The sequence below is a fragment of the Rhinolophus sinicus genome, chromosome 15, assembly GCF_057876585.1.
Source record: "Rhinolophus sinicus isolate RSI-liver-muscle chromosome 15, RSI-T2T, whole genome shotgun sequence".
NCBI classification, from domain to species: domain Eukaryota; kingdom Metazoa; phylum Chordata; class Mammalia; order Chiroptera; family Rhinolophidae; genus Rhinolophus; species Rhinolophus sinicus.
The window spans coordinates 50,102,379-50,123,737 of NC_142515.1; the positions used below are offsets into that span (position 1 = coordinate 50,102,379).

At 36.5% G+C, this 21,359-nt stretch overlaps 1 protein-coding gene across 2 annotated transcripts in view; it reads right to left on the bottom strand.

Moving 5' to 3' along the window:
* The window catches only part of MICU1 (mitochondrial calcium uptake 1), a 181,278-nt gene extending 164,417 nt beyond the window's left edge, over positions 1-16,861 (bottom strand). The window contains exon 1 of one of the 2 annotated variants that reach the window (XM_019745859.3): positions 16,728-16,861. The gene's annotated coding sequence lies outside the window, so the exon portion shown is untranslated. Of the gene's footprint in view, positions 1-16,376; positions 16,626-16,727 lie in introns of those variants that run through there. The other variant, XM_074339573.2, reaches the window with a different exon arrangement.
* Positions 16,862-21,359: the final 4,498 nt, after the last annotated feature.

Consider the following 21,359-nt stretch of genomic DNA (forward strand, 5'->3'; position numbering starts at 1 on the left):
TCTAGGTCTCATTTTTGGGGAAACATGGTAAAAATAGATGCATAGATCAATGGAACAGAATAAAGAGCCCAGAAATAAATCCATGCTTATATGGTCATTTAATCTATGACAATAGAAGCAAGTATTTACATTGGGGTAAAGACAGTTTATTTAATAAATGGTGCTGGGAAAACTGGACAGATACATGCAAAAACATGAAACTGGACCACCTTCTTATGCCATATACAAGAATAAATGCAAAATGGATTAAATACTTAAATGCAAGACCTGAAACAATAAAACTCCTAGAAGAAAGTATAGGAAGTAAATTCACAGAAATTACCCTTAGTAATATTTTTACTGATATACCTCCTTGGGCAAGGAAAGCAAGAGAAAAAATAAACATGTGGGACGACATCAAACTAAAAAGTTTTTTCACAGCAAAGGAAACCATCAATAAAACAAAAAGTCATCCTACCGAGTGGGAGAAGATATTTGCCAATGACACATCTGATAAGGGGTTAATATCCAAAATTTATTAAAAAACTCATACAACTCAATACCAAAAACAAAACAACAACAACAAAACCCAATCCTATTAAAAAATGGGCAGAGGGGCCGGCCCGGTGGCTCAGGCGGTTAGAGCTCCGTGCTCCTAACTCCGAAGGCTGCCGGTTCGATTCCCACATGGGCCAGTGGGCTCTCAACCACAAGGTTGCCAGTTCAATTCCTCGAGTCCCGCAAGGGATGGTGGGCTCTGCCCCCTGCAACTAAGATTGAACAAGGCACCTTGAGCTGAGCTGCCTCCGGGATGGCTCAGTTGGTTGGAGCGCGGGCTCTCAACCACAAGGTTGCCAGTTCAATTCCTCGACTCCCGCAAGGGATGGTGGGCAGCGCCCCCTGCAACTAAAATTGAACACGGCACCTTGAGCTGAGCTGCCGCTGAGCTCCCGGATGGCTCAGTTGGTTGGAGCTTGTCCTCTCAACCATATGGTTGCCGGTTCGACTCCCGCAAGGGATGGTGGGCTGTGCCCCCTGCAACTAGCAACGGCAACTGGACCTGGAGCTGAGCTGCGCCCTCCACAACTAAGACTGAAAGAACAACAACTTGAAGCTGAACAGAACCCCCCACAACTAAGATTGAAAGGACAACAATTTGACCATTGTTCCCCAATAAAGTCCTGTTCCCCTTCCAAAAAAAAAAATTACCAATGCATTAAAAAAAAAAAAAAAAAAAAAAAAATGGGCAGAGGACATAAAGAGACATGTCTCTAAAGAGGATATACAGACAGCCAACAGACAAATGAAAAAATGATCAATGTCCTAATCATTAGAGAAATACAAATAAAAACTACAATGCAATACCACTTCACTCTTGTCAGAATCGCTATCATCAATAAATTAACAAACAACAAGTGTTGGCGAGAATGTGGAGAAAAGGGAACCCTTGGTGCCGGCACTATGGAAAAACAGTATGGAGGTACCTCAAAAAATGGAAAATAGAACTACCTTATGACCCAGCAATTCCACTCCTGGGTATCTAGCCAAAGAAATCCAAAACACTAATTCGAAAAAATATATGCACCCCTACATTTATTGCAGCGCTATTCACAATAGCCAAGATATGGGAACAACAGAAATGTCCATCGACAGATGACTGGATAAAGAAATGGGAAACATGGAATATTACTCAGCCATAAAAAAGAATGAAATCTTACCATTTGCAACAACATGGATGGACCTTGAGAATATTATGCTAAGTGATATAAGACAGACTGAGAAAGACAAATACCATATGATCTCACTGATATGTGGAATCTAAAGAACAGAATGAATGAGCAAACAAAACAGAAATAGACTCAGAGATACAGAAAAAAAAACCACCACTGTTGGTTGTTAGATAGGAGGGGGGAAGGAATGGGGGAGAAGGTGAAGGGATCAGAAAGTGCAAATCAGTAGACACAATATTGTCATGGGGATATGAAATCCAGTACAGGGAAAATAACTAACAATGTTGTAAAGATTATGTAAGGTACCACATGGGCACTGGACTTATCAGGGGGATCACTTCATAGACTGTGTAGATGCTGCCCAATGTGCTGTACACCTGAAGCTGAAGTAGAACAATATTGTATGTCAACTATAATTAAATATATATATACATGTAGTCACGGGATGTGGAGTATAGCATGAGGAAGATAGTCAATGGTATTGTAACAGCTATATAATATTATGTTGCTTTGCACACCTAAACCTAATAATAATAATTTAAAAAAACATATTGGGCAATATGAACAAATATATTAAAAACATATAGGTAAGTCAAAAACTAAAAAATAAAACCCTAAATATACAAGTTACATAGTCTCATCTACTGGGAAGTAAAACTAGTAAACAGTTCACTTTAGCTTTTCTCAAAAGCAGGCCCAATCCGACAGGAACTGGGTGAAGCCATATTACACTGTAAGCTTCAGAGGTTTGAAAACCCAATACATATTCCACTAATAAACATTTCCTCACAGACTTCATGTGAAGCTTTTCCTGCCTTCCTTGTAGCATCTGAAGCCTTTTATTAAGAATAAAATCATTATTTTGTACAATTTCTGCACATAAATCAAATATTCTATCAAAAAAATCACTTTAAAGCTATTTTTTTTAAAAAAAAAAAAGTCAGTTTTCTAAATATGCTCATCTATAAATTGCACTCTACCTCAACTGTTAACAGCCAAGTCCATAGTACCATTCTATCAAGATTGGATTTCTACAGTCGTCTCCTAAGTGAACTCCTTGCTTCATTCTTTACATTAGCCAGAGTAATCTTTCATAAATGCAAACCAGAAACTCAATCGGCAGGTCTACAGGGACAGAAATTAGACTGGTAGGCAAGGGGAAAGTTGGGAGGAGATGAAGAGTGAGTGCTAAAGGGTAAAGTTCTTTTTGGGATAATGAAAATGTCCTAAATTGAATCTGGTGATGGTTACACACCTCTGTGAATGTACTAAAAGCCACTGAGTTGTATACTTTAAATAAGTGAATTATATGGTATGTGAGTTGTATCTCAAGAAACCTGTTATAAAAATGTAAATCAGATCGTATAATTTTCCTGATAAGTAACTAAGTTGAGATTAAAAACCAAGCTACCTTCCAACTCTATGATCTTTGTTGTCTCAAATATTTTCAACACCATTTTAATTACTTTATCAATCACATGGTACAATGAAGCTTCCTCATTCTCTTCATTTTTTATAAAACTTCAAATATTAAAGGTAGTAGAAATCCCTGATTCTGAAGTTGACATTTAAGGTGTAAGCAAGACATTTAAATAGTTATTTTTTCTTCCACCTTCAATTTACTTGCCCAGTAACTTCAACAAGTGACCCCTTGCTATCACCTTATAAGACCATGTGAGAAAGCATGACAGATTTCATTATCCTCTCCAAAATCTTTAATCTCTCGATTAAATCCCATGGATTCATCTTTCTATACACCTGTAATTCTTGCTTTGTTACCTTTAACAAGAAAAAACATGGGCAAGCAATATAATAGACATTTATCCATGACAACATTAAATAGCCTTCATGAATAAAAAATTTTCAAAATCAAAACATTAAAACACTGGTGTTAAATGGCAGTAAACGAAAAAATTTGGGTGAACAGGGACTGAAAGATTTCCTTAATGGAGATAAGGAAGAGAATTAGGAGATGGAGATGAATGTCATTTGTTCTATTAAAGAACAACAAAAAAAGTTTATTAAAAACTCAACATCTAGCATTTAAAACAATCCCAAAAATCCATCCTAAAATTCATGTGGAATTGACATCTCACCAAAGATATACAGATGGCTAATAAGCATGTGAAAAAGACGCTGCACATCATATATCATCAGGAAAATGCAAATTAAAGAAATGAGACACCAATACACACCTATTACAATGGCCAAAATCTAAAACACTGATAATACCAAATATTGCAAAGGACATAGAACAACAGGAACTCTCATTCATTGTTGATAGGAATGCACAACGGTACAGCCACTTTGGAAGACAGTTTGGTGGTTTCTTACAAAACCAAACACATTCTTACCACATGATTCAGCAATTGCACTTCCTGGTAGTATTTACCCAAAGAAGTTGAAAACTTACATCCACACAAAAAAACTGCATACAGATATTTATAGCAGGTTGCCCAAACTGGGAAGCAACCAAGATATCCTTCTGTAGGTGAATGGATTAATAAAATGATATACACCCAAACAATGGAATATTATTCAACACTTAAAAAAAATGAACTATCAATTCATAAAAAGAAATGAGGGAAACTTAAATGCATATTATGTGAAAGAAGCCAACCTGAAATGGTTACATGTTATTGATTCCAACTACAATGACATTCTGGAAAAGGTAAAACTATGGAGACAGAAAAAAAAAATCAGAGGTTGCCAAGGATCGGGGGAGGGAGAGGGATGAATGGAGGAGCACTGATAATTTTTAGGGCAGTAAAAATACTCTGTATGATACCATATGATGGATATATGTTATTATACATTTGTATAAATCCATAGACTGTACAACACCAAGAGTTAACTATTATGTAAACTATGGACTTCAGGTGATGATGATGTTTCAGTAGGTTCATCAGTTGTAACAACTGTACCTCTTTGGTGTGGCATGTTGATAACGGGGAAGGTTATGCATGAGGACAGAGGCTATATGGGAAACCTCTGTATCTCCCCCTCAATTTTGCAAATATAATTGTATCTCCCCCATTTTGTGAACTTATAATGACTCTTAAAAAAACAGTAGTTTTTAAAAATTCACATAGAATCTCAAGGGAGCCCAAATAGCCAAAACAATACTGGAAAAGAACAAAGCTGGAGGATTCCCACTTGCTGATTTCCAAATTTACTACAAAACTATAGCAATCAAAACTGTGTGGCACTAGCATAAAGACAGATATATGGGGTTCAATGGAATAAAATAGAGAGCCCAGAAATAAAGCTTCACATATATGGTCAATTGATTTTCAGCTAGGGTGCCAAGACCATTCAATGGTGAAAGGATTTATTTTCAACAAATGGTGCTGGGAAAACTGTATGTCCACATGCAAAAGAATGAAGTTGGACTCTTACCTTGTATCACATTCAAAAATTAACTCAAAATTGAGCATAGATCTAAACATAAGAGCTAAAACTGGAAAACTCTTAGAAGAAAACATAGGAGGAAATCTTTATAACATTAGATTTGGCAATGGACACCAAAAGCACAGGCAACAAAAGAAAAAATAAATAGACTTTGTCAAAATAAAAAACTTTTGTTCATCAAAGGGCAGTATCAAGAGAATGAAAAGACAACCCACAGAGGGGAGAAAATATTTGCAAATCATATAACTGATAAGGGATTAATATCCAAAATATAGAAAGACTTCCTGAATCTTAACCAAAAAAGAAAAATCCAATTTAAAAATGGGCAAAGGACATGGATAGACATTTCTCCAAAAAAAGATATACAAATGGCCAATAAGTGCATGAAAACATGTTCAACATCGTAAGTCATTAGGGAAAGGCAAATCAAACCCACAATGAGACACCACTTCACACACATTAGTATAGCTATTAGCAAAAGTGAAAATGTACTTCTCCAGCCTCCAAAATTTTCAAGCCAGAATTCAAATATGTAATGTACTGGTTGACAATAATACATTACATGAATAATATGTTTATCATGTGTGGTCCTAAAGCTCTTAAATGTTAATTTCCATAATAGCTTAAAATAATTACTTTGAACTCAAAGAGTTCAAGGCCAAAAAAAAAAAAAGGCCAATCATTTAACCATGTTAGGTTGAGTTAATCTAATCATACAACTGAATAAACCTGAATGGCCTATGTAAACTTACAACTGTATTCTGGTTTGTAATTTGTTAATCAGCTAATTCATTCATTGCTAAGTCTGTTTGCTTTGTTCATAAAGCTTTAACATGGAAATGTATAGCAAAAATACTGGTTGACTTAGCCTAAAAAGTCTCAGAATGACCATAGAAAGAGTAAATTCTTAAAAAACATAAAACATTGAACAACTGTAGAACAGACTTAGAATACTTTATGGGCTTCCCTATTAAATGAAAACATCTAAATCCTACTGTGATATAGAAATGATATGTGAAGACAGAATGAAGCAATCATTATTTAGTAAGAATGGTCACCTTTCATTTACAGAGAACTCTGTATTTTATAAGTGTTCCAATGAATAAGTGCTCTCTTGTTTGTACTATATTAAATTTTCAGATATGGAAAATGGGGTACCTGTATTAAAACATAATAATTCCATGTCAGAACTCAACTGTGGGTCCAAAACATGTTACTCAGTCTCCTTCAACAGCAAAGAATTCATTAGTATTATAGGCCAACCTATAAGAATAATATACATTTCTGCCAAAGAAACTCTCCTTCTACATACATAATTACAGCAGAATATTTTTTTAGCCTTCATAGCATCAAACATCTTTATAGATACTATTTTATAAAAATATGGCTATATTTATGTTCTCTCTAGAAAAAAACCTGCCAGGTTGACAGCAATATATTTCACAGGATATTTTCTGGCCTTTTAAGTCTGTACTCCAAATTCTATTTACTCAGGTATTTCTTTCCCTTTTTTATTAATAATTTTATTTTTCATTTACAGTTGACATACAATATTACATTGGTTTCAGGTGTACAACATAGTGATTAGACATTTATATAACTTACAAAATGATCACCTCAATAATTCTAGTACCCATCTGACACCATACATAATTATTACAATATTGACTATATTCCTGGTGCTATACTTTAGGTCACCACAACTACTCTGTAACTACCAATTTGTACTCTTAATCCCTTCTTCTCCTTTTTTACCCATCCTCCAACTCTCCTCCCATTTGACAACCATCAAAATGTTCTATGTATCTATGAGTTTGTTTCCGTTCTGTTTATCTCGTTGTTTCGATTCCACATGTAGTTGAAATCATATGGCATTTGTCTTTCACTGTCTTACTCTACTCAGCATAATACCTTCTAAGTCCATCTATGTTGCTGCAGATGGAAAGATTTCATTGTTTTTTTTATGGCTGAGTAATATCCCATTGTATATTTGTACTACTTCTTCTTTATCCATTCACCCACTGATGGATATCCAGGTTACCTCCATATCTTAGCTACTATAAATACTGTTGCAATAAACATGGATGCACATGTCCCTTCAAAGTAGTGCTTTGCATTTCTTTGTATAAATACCCATAAGTGGGATTACTGGGTCCTTCTTTGTCTCTTGTTATAGCCTTTGTGTACCTGAAAGTCTATTTTGTCCAGTACAAGTATTGCTACAGTAGCTTTTTGTTTGTTTCCATTTTCATGAACTATCTTTTTCCATCCCTTTATTTTCAGTTTGTGTGTATCATGCGATCTGAAGTGAGTCTCTTGTAGGCAAAATAGGTAAAAGTCTTGTTTTCTTATCCATTCAGCCACCCTTTGTCTTTTGATTGGAGAATTTAATTCACTTACATTTAAAGTAATTGTTGATAGATACATAGTTATTCATATGTTTTACCTTTTTTGTTTTGTTCTTCTTAAAGAAGCCTTTTTAACATTTATTATAATATTGGTTTGGTGTTAAACTCCTTTAGCTTTTTCTTGACAGGGAAGTTCTTTATCTTTCCTTCAATTCTAAATGATAACTTTGCTGGATAGCGTAATCTTGGTTGTAGATCCTTGCTTTTTTTCCCCCTTTTCTTCTTTTTTAAATCACTTTCAATCTTTCATGCCAATCCTTTCTGGCCTGCAAAGTTTCTGTTGAGAAATCAACTGACAGTCTTATGGGAGCTCCCCTGTAGGTAATTAACTGCTTATCTTGTGCCGCTTTTAAAATTTTCTTTGTGTTTTAACCTTTGGCATTTTAATTATGGTGTGTATTGGTGTGGGATTCTTTGGGTTAATTTTGTTTGGGACTGAGGTTTCTGAGCTTGTATGTCTATTTTCTTCACCAGGTCAGGGAAGTTTTTTGTCATTATTTCTTCAAATAGATTTTCAATTTATTACTCTCTCTTTCTTCTGGTACACTTAATGTTGTCCCAGAAGCCCTTAAACTGTTCTCATTCCCCCCCCTTCTTTTTGATGTTCCCAATGGGTGTTTCCTGCTATCCTGTCTTCCAGATCAATCCTCTGCTTCATCTAATCTACTGTTGAGTGTCTCTAATATATTCTTCATTTCAGTTATTGCATTCTCCATTCCTGTTTTTTTTTTATGTTTTCTATCTCCATTTTTATGTTTCTTATCTCATTGTTGAAGCTCTCCCTGAGATCATTGAGCATCCTTATAACCAGTGTTTTGAACTCTGTGTCTGGTAGATTGCTTGTCTCCATTTTGTTTAGTTCTTTTTTCTGGAGCTTTGTCCTGTTTTCATTTGAGACATGTTTCTTTCTCTCCTCATTTTGGTTGGCTGCCTCCCTTGCTTGTTTCTATGTGTTAGAGAGGGTTGCTATGTCTCCTGGTCTTGGTAGAGTGGCCTTATGTAGTAGGCATCCTGTGGGGCCCAGTGGTGCAGTCTCCCTGGTCACCTGAGTTGGGTGCCCTCATGTTGTAGTTGAGTCTTGGTTGTTGATAACATGTCAATAGGAGAGATTGACCTTTGGGCTGAATGGTTATGAGGACTGGCCTTTACTAAAGTGGAAAAGCTGTTGTGCAGGGGCTGACACTATGGAGCAGAATTTGCTTTGCGGGGCTCTGGTGCCTGCCCAAACTGTCCTTTGAGTGTGTTGACCACAAAGGCAGCCGGGTGGTGCTCTGGCTAGCTCTGAAGCATGCCAGCCTTGGGACCTCCTGGGAGTGGCCTTGCTGCAGGCCAAGTTTAGCTGCAGCCTGTGCCGTGCCCAGGGCTACCTGGCATGAGCCACAAGGCAATCCACAGATGTCAGCCACTCGTGCTGGACTTGGAGGTGCTTGGGAAAGGCCAAGCAGCAAAACTAAGGACAACTAGTGCCTGACTTGGAGCAGCCACTAGTGCCTGGCTTGGGGCTGCTCAGCAAGAGATACCAAGGTCAGATGCTGCTTGTTTAGGGTTTGTGAACCTTTGAGAGGTTTTAGGAAATTTCACAGCATGAGCCAAGATAGGCCATTTGTATGGAAAAGCCACTGGAATTGGCTTGAGTGCACCTGGAAGTCACATGGTGCAGGGTCTCAGGGAATCACCAGGACAGGGCCAACCGGGTGTTAGCCAGGTGGATGACTCATATATGGCACCTGCTCATGCATACCAGGTAGGGGGAGGGCTCAACAAAGGAACAATTGATTCTTCCAGCACTTATGTGTGGAAGAAAGCTGCCCCTCCAGCCTTTGTCCTGAATCCAGACAATTCAGTTCTTCCCCATATATCCCTGGCACCTTTTGAGCTACTGCCTCAGTGATAGAGCTCAGAGAGTGAGTTCATGTATGGGCCCTTTAAGCGGAATGCCTGAAACACCAGTCACCTTCTATCTCACTCAGCTACAATCTCCGCTGGTTTTCACAGCTGACAGTTGTAGAGATTTCTCTTCCTGGCACTAGAACCCTGGGCTGGGGAGCTTGGTGTGGAGCTGGGACCCCTCACTCCTCAGAGGGCACCTCTGAAGCCAAGACATCCCTCCCTATTTTTAACTGCCACACACGGCTGTGGAACCAGCCGGTTTCATGGCTCCGCACCTCCTACCAGTCGTAATGTGGCTTCTTTTGTATGTCCTTAGTTGTAGGATTTCTGTTCAGCTAGACTTTAAGTGAATCTCAATGATGGTATTTTGTACCATGTTTCCCCGAAAATAAGATCTAACTGGAAAATAAGCTCTAGCATGATTTTTCAGGATGACATCCCCTGAACATACATTCTAATGTGTCTTTTGGAGTTAATATAAGACTCGGACTTATTTTCAGGGAAACAGGATAGTTTAGTTGTAATTTTGATGTGGTCGTGAGAGGATACAAGCATGGTTTTACCTACTTCGCCATCTTGACTGGACATCTTACCCAGGTACTTTTAAATAAATATTTTCCATTGCTTAAATGAAGATGTTGTTTTAAATTTTAGGACTTAATTAAAGCCAAAATTAGAACATCACAAATTAAAGCTCTACTGAACATGTAGGTAAGTTTGCATTGTTGTTGTATAATTTGGGGTTAAATGGAGGCCCAGAAAGTTAAGTGTCTTACTCAAGATAATCTCGTTAATTAATTCTAGATACCTTACTAACTTGACCGCTTACTGGCCATTAATTTTGAAGTCAGTCTCCTGTGATTCCTGACTTGGCAATTTTGTGCTTCCATAAAACAGGGATAATAATACTTACTGCAAATGACTATGAAAAGGATTAAATGAGAAATGGTTGGGAAAAATGAGCACAGTGCCTATCACACAGTAAATTACGAATAATTGTTTGTAAGGTAATAGAAGAGGACACTGCTGATGGTGATAATTCAAATAAAAATTGTTATGTAATATAAATTTCACTAAAATATTACATAAATATATAACACCTAATATATTTTATATATAACACTTTTATTACAAACATTGAATTAAAATGCGAAGTAAGATTCTCGTCATAAATGTATCTATTATCTCTCCTTGCTATTTTAGTCAAGGAAATGAACATGTTTGGTCCTTTTCTTCTAACCTAAATAGCATTTCAAATCTGTGGAATCACTTTGCCAAGAAATCTTGTATGTTGATTAAAAAACTATGTAGTCCAACAACAACAAAATCCCAATTCAAAAAATGGGCAAAGGACTTGAATGGACATGTCTCCAAGGAAGATATACAAATGGCCAATAAGCCCATGAAAATATGCTCACCATATTATGGAAACGCAAACCAAAACCACAATGAGCTACCACTTCACACCCATTAGGATAGCTATTATCAAAAAAACAGAAAATAACAAGTGTTGAAGAAAATGTGGAGATAGCGAACCCTTGGGCACAGCTGGTGGCAATATAAAATAGTATTGCCACTATAGAAAACAGTTAAACAGAATTACCATATGATCCAGCAATTCCACTCCTAGGTATATAGCCAAAAGAATTGAAAGTAAGGAGTCAAGCAGATATTTGTACACCAGTGTTCATAGCAGCATTATTCACAATAGCCAAACGGTAGGAATGGCCCAAATGTCCATCAACAGAAAATTGGATTAAAAAATGTGATAGGTACATACAATGGAATCTTATTCAGCCTTAAAAAGGAATGAAATTCTGCTACATCCTACAACGTAGATGAAGTATGAAGACATTATGCTAGGTAAACTAAGTCAGACACAAAAGGATAAAATTGTATTACTCCATTTACATAGGTATCCAGAATAGGGAAAGTCACACAGATAGAAAATAGAATAGAGGTTAGCAGGGGCTAGAGGGAGGAGGGAATGGGAAGTTATTGTTTAATGGGTAGAGTTTCTGTTTGGCATGATGCAAAAGTCTTAGAAATGGTAGTGGCAATGGTTGCACAACAATGTGAATGGATTTAATGCCAGTGAATGGCACACTTAAAAGTGATTTAAATGGCAAATTTTATGTTATGTATATTTTACCACAATTGTAAAAAACTAGTCCAAAAAAAGCTTACTATGAGGAATATGGCAATTCATTCATTTATCTGAAATTTAAAATTACAAAAGATAGAAACTACCAAGGATGGTGTAATCAGGGAAAATTTAATAAAGGGTCTGTTTACAAAGATGTGGACAGTGTTAACAGAAACCAACAAGGGACAGTGAAGCAGCCTGGACATAACATGGGAAGCCACTAGGCCTTAATGGGCCAGGGAAGGTATTAGTTACCAGAACTCACAGTCAGTTGTAGCTGGAACTTTGGGAGAGAGCTGCCTGATAAGAGCTGTGTGGCCTTCAGCAGACTGTAACTATTACCAACCAACAAAGCCAAATATACATATATATATATATATATATATATATATATATATATATATATATATATATAATCACACTTCACTCCCGTCCCATCTTCTGTCACTGGCTAAACCCTACCGAATACCAGAGGGAATGGAGCCTGTAATGTGTAGTCCACAAACGTGGACTTCCTGGGGCATAAAGCAGGATGGGAAAGGGTAAAGACTGAAAATAGAGGGACAAACGGAGAATATGCCACACAACATAACACACTACTTTTTTTCCTATTTCTATTTTATTATACAAAAGGAAGAATTATATTTTTCAGAACAAAAAGAAAAGTTCCTGTTCCCACAGAAAAGTTGGGGAGGGGGTCAATGTGTTAGGAAGACACAGGTTTTTGTTGTTTAAAAAGAAAAGATACACACATTTTTGACAAAAGATACATTCAGTACATGTTCTGCCCCAATATCCTCAAGACACTGAGATAAAATATAAAGAAAAAAAGGAAACAATATAGTAGAATATTAGAGCTCTAAGAGTCCTTAGAAATTTTCAACATGACGGGAAACAGGCCAGAGAGGACGGCACTTTAAGCAACTTCATCAAGATCACAAAACTGGTCAGTAGCAAAGTTGGAAACAGAAACCAGATCTAGTGACTCTTTAATTCTCTTCTCATCATACTTATGCTGCAGAAATAACTTGGGAATGCTTAATAGTGGAAAAATTAACTAGCAAACAAGTTTTTAAAAACACTCATGCTCCATAGCAGCATTATTCACAATAGCCAAAAGGGTGAAAGCAATTCAAGTGTGTATCAACAGATGAATGGATAAACAAAATATGGTTTATACATACAATGGAATAGTGGAGGAATGTACTATTCCTTCTATCTAATATTAAGCTTCACTGGGCTCAGAGTTTGTGTAAAATTCTCTCAATACGTTCCCCCAGCATGACAGTTATCATACTTAAATTAGGCAATCTTCAAATACTTGGGCAGTCGACTAAGAATGACTTTGTTCAAGCAGTTTTCTAGTTTATTGCTATATATGCAATATGGAATTTAAAAACCTGCTAAAATCAAGACAAACTGAATGAAGAACAATATAGTTAACTTCTTAGGTTCCTAAATATTTTTAAATCCCCATGGCTAAACATTCTGAAACTGGGAAAATAAAATCTTGAGACATTGTTTTTTGTTATTGTTATTAATAACAATTACATTTAATAAGAACATACTATATCCAAGACATTTGCCATGTATTAAGTGAATCCTCACAAGACTCCTATGAGATAGGTATCATCATTTCCATTTTCCAAATGGGATAAACTCAAGTTCAGAGAGATTAAGTAACTTGCTCAACACCCAAAAGCAATGGATTTGGGTTTTAGAATATAGATCTGTTTCCACTAAAGTCTGTGCCACCAATGTTAGTAATTAAAGTTGCAATATCCATTGAATTGAGCCGTTAATATTTCTTTTAAACAAAGACAAGACAGTGGAGTAAACAATGTTGCTTCAATTATATTTTCTCTAAAAATATAATGAATCATCAGAATAATCCATAAAGATACAGAACCAGGCATTAATGTTAACTATAAAGTTAATACCCAATGACAACAATTAATGCCAATTATAGTGATTTATTTTTCATATAATGAACAAAATGAAGTGGTTTCTAAGCTAACAGATTTTTAAACACAAAAATAAATAAAAGAATCAAGCATTTAATCATATTAGCTACATATACTTAAATATTTAAAAATTTTATTTACTACTTATAAACTGCAATTTATTAATCAAGTTCACCCACAATAATAAAAATATTATCAATACTCAATTTCAACAAACTCGCCAAATATACAAAATACCTAAAGTTATAATATCTGACTACTCCAGAGCAACGGTACTATACATGTAACAAGAGTACAAATATCTGTACTTAAAGAGTTTAAATTTAAGTTCTATAAATTAATAAAATAATAGACATTAAAAAAGAAAAATCAACATACAAACTGTAAAATACAATTAATTTATATTGGAAAAGGAAAAAATTACATGTAAAATTATTTTAGGGTACATCTATTGTTTTTGCCTGTCCAGCTACCATTCTCCCTTCTAAAGGAAATGCTATCTCAATTTTCCTTTAGGAATTATGTGCTCCCTACCCTAATTCATATGGTTTGAAACTGTATGCACTCCCTGTACCACACTCCAGGGTAGGAACAAAATACAATCCAGGTTACACAAGCATTCCATCACTCTAGCCACAGAGGTTGCCGCTAGGATGGGCTATGACCCAAATCAGGCCAATGAGACTCCTACGTACCCAGTAGTTTGCTGGAAATATAGAGGAAAGGAAGTAAGTTTGCTCTCTTCTGGGGTTTCTGAAGTTGTAGGATATAAGCCTAGATCTATTAGTACCATCTTTCTCTGAGTCTGACTCTAGATGCTTTACTTCGTTACACTGATTCCCAAATATTCAAAGAAACTAGTGATTACCTGGTGCTTGCAGGGGAAAACATAAATTAGGATTTCAATTTTCAATGTTATATTTTTATAATTTTTTCCATTTTTCCAAAATAAACACCTATTACTTTTATAATAGGAAATAAAACATTTAAAAATACTGCCCCTGTATTTTCCTCTCAAATATGCTCAGGTATCAATATTTATTGTCTTAAAAGCACTAACAATTTTCTCATAATTTACAAACATGAGTAGAACATCTATTTAAAACCTTTTTCCTTGGCACAAAAGCAAGCTATTTTTTGAGTGGGGGAAAGAGTTGTGATTTAATTTTTTTAAAAACTGGTTCTCTTTAAAAGGGATATATTAAACAACTCTATATGGAAAAATGGTTTAATGTTCAGTAAGTGCTGCAGCCATTGTAAAAATTACTCGAGGTAAAATTAAAGATTAAAAGTGGCCAAATTAGGTTTAATAATTTTATCATTATTTTAGTCCTATAGTACTAAGTAATATAAGATTTGAAGGGTCAGTTAAATCTTTCAGATGGCTCACTTGATTAGAGCGCGAGCTCTCAACAACAGGGTTGCTGGTTCAATTCCTGCATGGGACGGAGGACTACAACTAAGATTGAAAACAGCGACTGGACCTAGAGCTGAGCTACACCCTCCACAACTAGATTGAAGGCCAACCACTTGGAGCTGATGGGCCCTGGAGAAACACACTGTTCTCCAATTAAAAAAAAATTGGTTATAATTATTTTACATAATATTGCATTAAGGGACATACCATTGTTTCATTCTTAAGACAGTATAGGAAAGTCAGTCTCATGATTCACCCCTTGAGAATGTAAAAAAACCTACTGAATATAGTAAATATTCTCTAGATTATAAAGGAAGATAGCAAGACATGCTTTTATTCTCTTGCTTCTTTCGTTTTGATTAGTTTCTATCACTCTTTTTATCCGTCCCTCCCCAGGCACACAACCCACTCCTGAATCTTCACTTTTTGTCAGCATTACTTTGTGCTTTATAATCTTCATTAAGGGCACTTAAGTGTTAATGACACTTTCTTGACATAATTAGGTGGCCAGAGTGATGTTCTTAAGTGGAAGAGGTAATCAAGGATTTATGAAGGGCGACAATAAAGAGTAGCTAGAGGCCAGAGCCACCTCACAGACAAGTGGCAGTAGGTTCTAAAAAGTTTTTAGGTTAGACAATATTCAACAAGTTCATTACCTTGTCCAACACCAGAAAGACAGCAGGTTGGTTATCCTGGCCAACACCTGTCTCAAAATGCTGACATTTTACTAATTTGTCATATGGTTCAATGAAACCTAAACTCTCCTACAGCTATCAACCCCAAATTGTTTCACTTAATCTGCAAACTCCTTTCTTCTGCTGCCAGATCACTTGCACACATGACCTGAAGAGATGATTTATCATAAAGAAAGGTATATTCAGGAATCCACCCCAAAAAACAGTATAAACACATCTATTTATAAAATAACAGAAAGAGAATGGATCTTTCCAGGTATCACAGAGAGAATAAAATATTTTATTCTAGTCTCTTGGCTATAAAATGGTTATTCTACTTATATTTACAAATACCTACAATATTTTTTAGGCATTTGAAAGAGAGGGTAAAGAAACCATAAACATTAAGATTACAGACATAGCAACTTAAAGAAGTCTGCTTTAACTCTTCTCCCAACATTCACATAGAGTCAGTAACACCTGGCTCATTCTCAAAACATCGTATGGTGGGTCAGGATGGGATGGATGGTGAGAAGGAAACTTGAGAGAGAATGAGGACGGAAAAGCCCTGGAAAGATAAAAACTGAACAGCCCAAGAAGCCTGCACTTTGTTTTGCTCCTTCGGGTCTCCGTTGCTTTTTCCACTTCGTTTACCGTTTCAACAATTAATACTTCTCCCCATCAGAGATCTAACTGTAAACTCCCCCACCCACTTCCAACCACATCCACAAATCCCAGGGACACCAATCAAGTCTACCTGTGTCTCCCGGTCGCCCGTGGGGCAAGGGGACGTCGGCGCCCAAGTGAACGCAGCCGCTAGGAACTCAGCACTGGAAGTTCTCCCGGGACACTGCGAAGGAACTGGGTGAAGTAAAGCGGAGGACGGGAAGCAGACAGGACAAGGAGTCCTCTCAAGTCCCTAAACCGAGCGCACTGGGGAACGACAGCTATCTCTCCGCCTGACCTGACAGGTCGCCTGATTCCAGAACGAACAAACGGCTGGCCCGGGAGATCAGGTCCCTAAAGTTGTTTCGCTTTCCCCCTCCCACTTCCATTTTGCCTGCCCTGAATGGCTGTCTCTTCACACCCTTCAGAGCCCAGGACTCACCCGTCCACGTTCGCGCTCCAGGACTTCTGCGTCAAAACCGCCTACCTCGGAAAACCATAGAGACGGGGAAACAGCTGAGACAAGCCTCCACCTTCACCGCCCAGCCTCACGTGACTCTCCTAGCCGCTGGGCCTGTCGGGATCGTGGCGAAATGCGTGTGGGAGGGGCATGGAGGAAAAGGAGTGAGGCGGGGCCAAGGAAGTAACCCGCCCCGCCCCGGCTTCGGGCCCCGCCCCCTCAGTGTTTAGGCGGGAAAGCGAGAGATAGTATGGGGGTGTCCCAAGAACTCTCGGGCTTTTTCTCTGGTGTTACCCCCGCCACACACACAAGGGATATAGGAGCCTAAGAGATTTACTGTGCCTTCTGCCACTTCGTTGGTACCCGTTTATGTGTTGGCTAAGCAGAAAGGAGTCAGTGAAAAGAAAACTGGACCATAGTGAGTTGGGAATTGCTCCTTTTGAACTGCATTTATTAATAGGTTTGGGCTTCTGGTAAAATTTTCCCTTTTTCCTGACCTTGAGGTGTGGTTTTTTTGTTTTTTTTTTTTAATTTAGAAACCTCACCACTTCCTCTACTGTATGGGTTTTTCAAGTGTTCTCTTTGCAAACTATTGTGCTGGAGAGTTTAGTTCCTAAGCTACTAATGTTTTTCTCTGATGTTGCTATAAGTGAAGATGGAGAAGGAGCCTCTCACTGTGGAAATAGAATGAAAATATTTTGATTATGATATGAGAGAACATTCAAATTTAAAAATCTTGACGAATTTCCTTAGCAAAGTTGAAAAAAAATCTACAACCATAAAAGCAAAAGAAGGGAGACTGGGTTAAATCGCAAAATAAGCAAAACAACTGTTTTCTCCGTTTCATCTCAGAGGACCGTCCCTCCCCACAAACCTAAGAACAACAAATTATTGTGTTCACTGTGCTAGCATTTCACATACAACCCAGAGTTTGCTTAGGGCTTACCCTGCAGATGGACACTGTTTTTATTCAGTTCTTCACTCGAGGTGAAGTACGTTGCCTCACCTGGTTTATTTAAGTAAACTAAATATATTTTTGGAATTTGCTGCGGGCCAATTAACAATGGATTGCGAATCGCAGTTGGCCTGCAGGGCCGCAGTTTTGACACCCCTGATTTAGAGGCTGTTCTCTGTTAAATGAGAAATCTACTCGAGAAATCCTACACCATTTGTTCCCAAGCAGCATGTTCATTAACTGATGATGGGAATTTCAAGTTGTGCCATAGATTACTATGGAACACTGGGGACTCATGGAACCTTGAGTAGCCCCTGAGTCAACTGTTTCTCAGAACAAGGAAAAAAGAAAGTTAAATTATCAATATATAGATTTTGAATAAAAATCAATTTTTAAGAATTGGTGAAATTCAATCCTGATTTTAGGCAATATTTGTCTATATAAAACTAAATTACTAGTTGAGCTTATTATTAAATAACATGTGAAAACATACGTCACTGGCTCTCAAACTTTTTGGTCTCAGGAACCCTTCATACTCTTAAAAATTATTAAGGACACCAAACAATTTTTGTTTATGTATGCTATACCTTATAAATACTTATCATATTAGAAATTAAAACTGAAAATTTTAATTTCATAACATTTTAAAATTTATTTAGCCATTTAAGAAACAATAAAACCGTTATATGTTAACATAAATAACATGTTTTTATGAATAATAACTATTTTTCATGGTTTTACATTCGCAGCATGGTTTTACATTCGTGTAAATTTCTTTAATATCTACTTATAGTCGAAGACAGCTGATTCTCATATCTTTTCTTCATTAATCTATTTCAATATCATACATCATGTAGCCTCTGGAAAACTCCACTATACACTCAGAGAATGAGAGTGATAAAGGCAAATATCAGCTTATTATTAGTAGGAAAAATGTCTTGACCTTATGGATCACCAGGAAGGGTTTCAGGAACCGCCTGGAGTCTTTGGATCACACTTTGAGAACCACTATTTTAAACCATATGAATGTTAGCTGCTATGGGATTTTTTGTCTAAACATTTTGGTATCAGGTAGAACATTTAGTGGGAAGTGGAACAAGACAGAGACAATTTATAGACTAGACCAATCTTACAAATGTGACTATTCTTTATTTTTCAGGAGCACAGAGTTAAGTTAGCAGAATGCAGGGTCGTAACTGAAAACAACTACATTGTACGTTAGAAATCAGTCCACCAACTCAATTATTTTTGTCTTGCAGGCTGCTGTGCAAGATGGTTCCTGTCACATGAATATATAATAACACTAAAGTGGTTTTATATTCCCTGTACAAATGTATATTAAGACCAATAAAAGTTGAAGTCAAAATTCTTTTCATAAGCATGTATTCAGTGCCTTCTATATGCAAGGCTTATTATAGGTGCTGGGCTCATAAATATTTATAAACACAGCTCCTGGCCTTGGGCAACTTATATGTCTAAAGAGACTTATACCCTGGTGTAAATGTATTTTTTGCCATATTCAATAATTCCCAAACCAGTATGATGATTAAATGTCTCAGAATTATCTGGGGGAGATCTTAAAAATACAGATTCCTGGATTGTGAGATATACTGTTTAAGTGGACCAAGGTGGTACTCAGATATTTAGATTTTTAAAAAGTGACCCAAGTGATTCTCCTGTAATGATGGGTTTGGGAATGAATACTAACCACATGGAACAAAGAAATAGATTTGGTCCTTGCCCCTAGTACTATCACACATTAAATATGATTTCTTTATTTCATCTTCAATATTTAAAAAGTATATCATGTTGAAAGATGTGTGTTATTAAGAGAAAGAGTACATACTTAATTTCATACCATTAAAATAAAAATTGGTATACTTATTTCAAACATTATGCAGTACATCTGCCTTTATGACATAAAAATAATAATGCAAGATGTTACCACAGCAGTTTCCAACATACTTCTCCCCTGAAGAAAACAAAACATCTTTTGCAACAAGCATCTGACTGCAAAAAGTGTTACTTTATAGGGTTTTGATTCAATTTCTTTAAAATAATTCAGTGAGATTCCCTTCATTTCATTACACTTACCGTGTTTCCCCCAAAATAAGACCTAGCCGGACCATCAGCTCTAATGCATCTTTCTTCCAGTCTTATATTATACTAACATAAGACTGGGTCTTATATTACTTTTTGCTCCAAAAAATACATTGGAGCTGATGGTCCAGCTAGGTCTTATTTTCAGGGAAACATGGTATCTTTAGGGTTTCACAGATTACCTTATAGTATTATAAAACCTATGCAGTCTTCCATCACAAATTTCTTTTGAGGATATATTATAATCGAGTAGCAATCTAGAGACTTATGATCCATAGTTGCTGTTGCAATGAGTTTTCTTTTCCAATAATTGTAGCCAGAATTAATTATATTCAAGTAAATAAGAAAAATCCAAAAAACAGTCTTAAAGTTTCCTTCCTTCTTATGACAAGGGGAAAAGAAGTGGCTAAATCAGTCATAATAGGATGATTTTAAAAAATTGATATATGTATATATTCCTCATGATTTTACGGTTGAAAGTAACTTCAGAATTAAAGATTACCTGCCCAGATCTTGATTTCTGAATACCTTTCCCCATGAAAAGGGATATGGCTTCTTGGTGAAAGAGCTGATTTCAGGACTAGGGCAGGAATATACAAGATGACCTGGAACACCTTGTCGTGCCAGAAATAAAGAAACGCTCAGAAAATAAAATGGGGCACGTCAACAGGAGTCAGCTTGAAGGGCCTATAATTAGCCAAACCTGGGATAACTAGAGTATCAAAATAAGAACAGTAATGAATTATTCATTGAATAAAATAAGAATCCATTAGTCTGCACTAATGAGAGAGAGAGAGAGAGAGAAAGATATGGGGGAAGAGGGAAAGCTATTTCTTAAAAGAGATTGCCCCTGATAAATACAGAGTGCATGGTGGAGTTGGAAAGTCACCATTTTGCAACTATCATGGAAAAGATTGGTTTGGGGAAACATCGTCAGTGGATTCCAAATCTAGGGAGTAAGTTTGACAAGAAGCATGTTTTCAAAACATCTCCCCACAGAGTGTGAATTTGCTGGAAGGGGAAAATAATAACTATGAAGTGGAGAAACTAGACAATACTTTGATCAGTGATCGAGTGCTTCCAGATATAATATCCCAAGAAGGACATAACATCACTTGAATCTAATAATGAGGAAATAGCAACCAAACCCACATTGAGAAACATATTATTAAATAACTGTCATGAAAGACCAAAAAAAAAAAAAAAAAAAAAAAAAAAAAGGCTGAGGAACTAACTTCCATATTAAAAGGGACTAAAAAGATGACAACTAATGTTGATAAATGATCATAAACTGGAATTTGTACCAGGGCGGGGGATGCTATAAAAGATTTATTGGAACAATTGTGTGACGTTTATATGAAGGAATATCTTTTTTCTTAGTAAATACACACTAATGTATGAAGAGCTAAAGGGACATAATGCATGCAATCTCTTCTTAAGTGGTTCAGAAAAAATAAATCAAAATATCTAGAGAGAGAGAATAATAAAGCAAATGCAGCAAAATGATAAAAATTGGTGAACTTAAATAAATGATCTTTGGGAGTTTTCTGTCCTGTTCT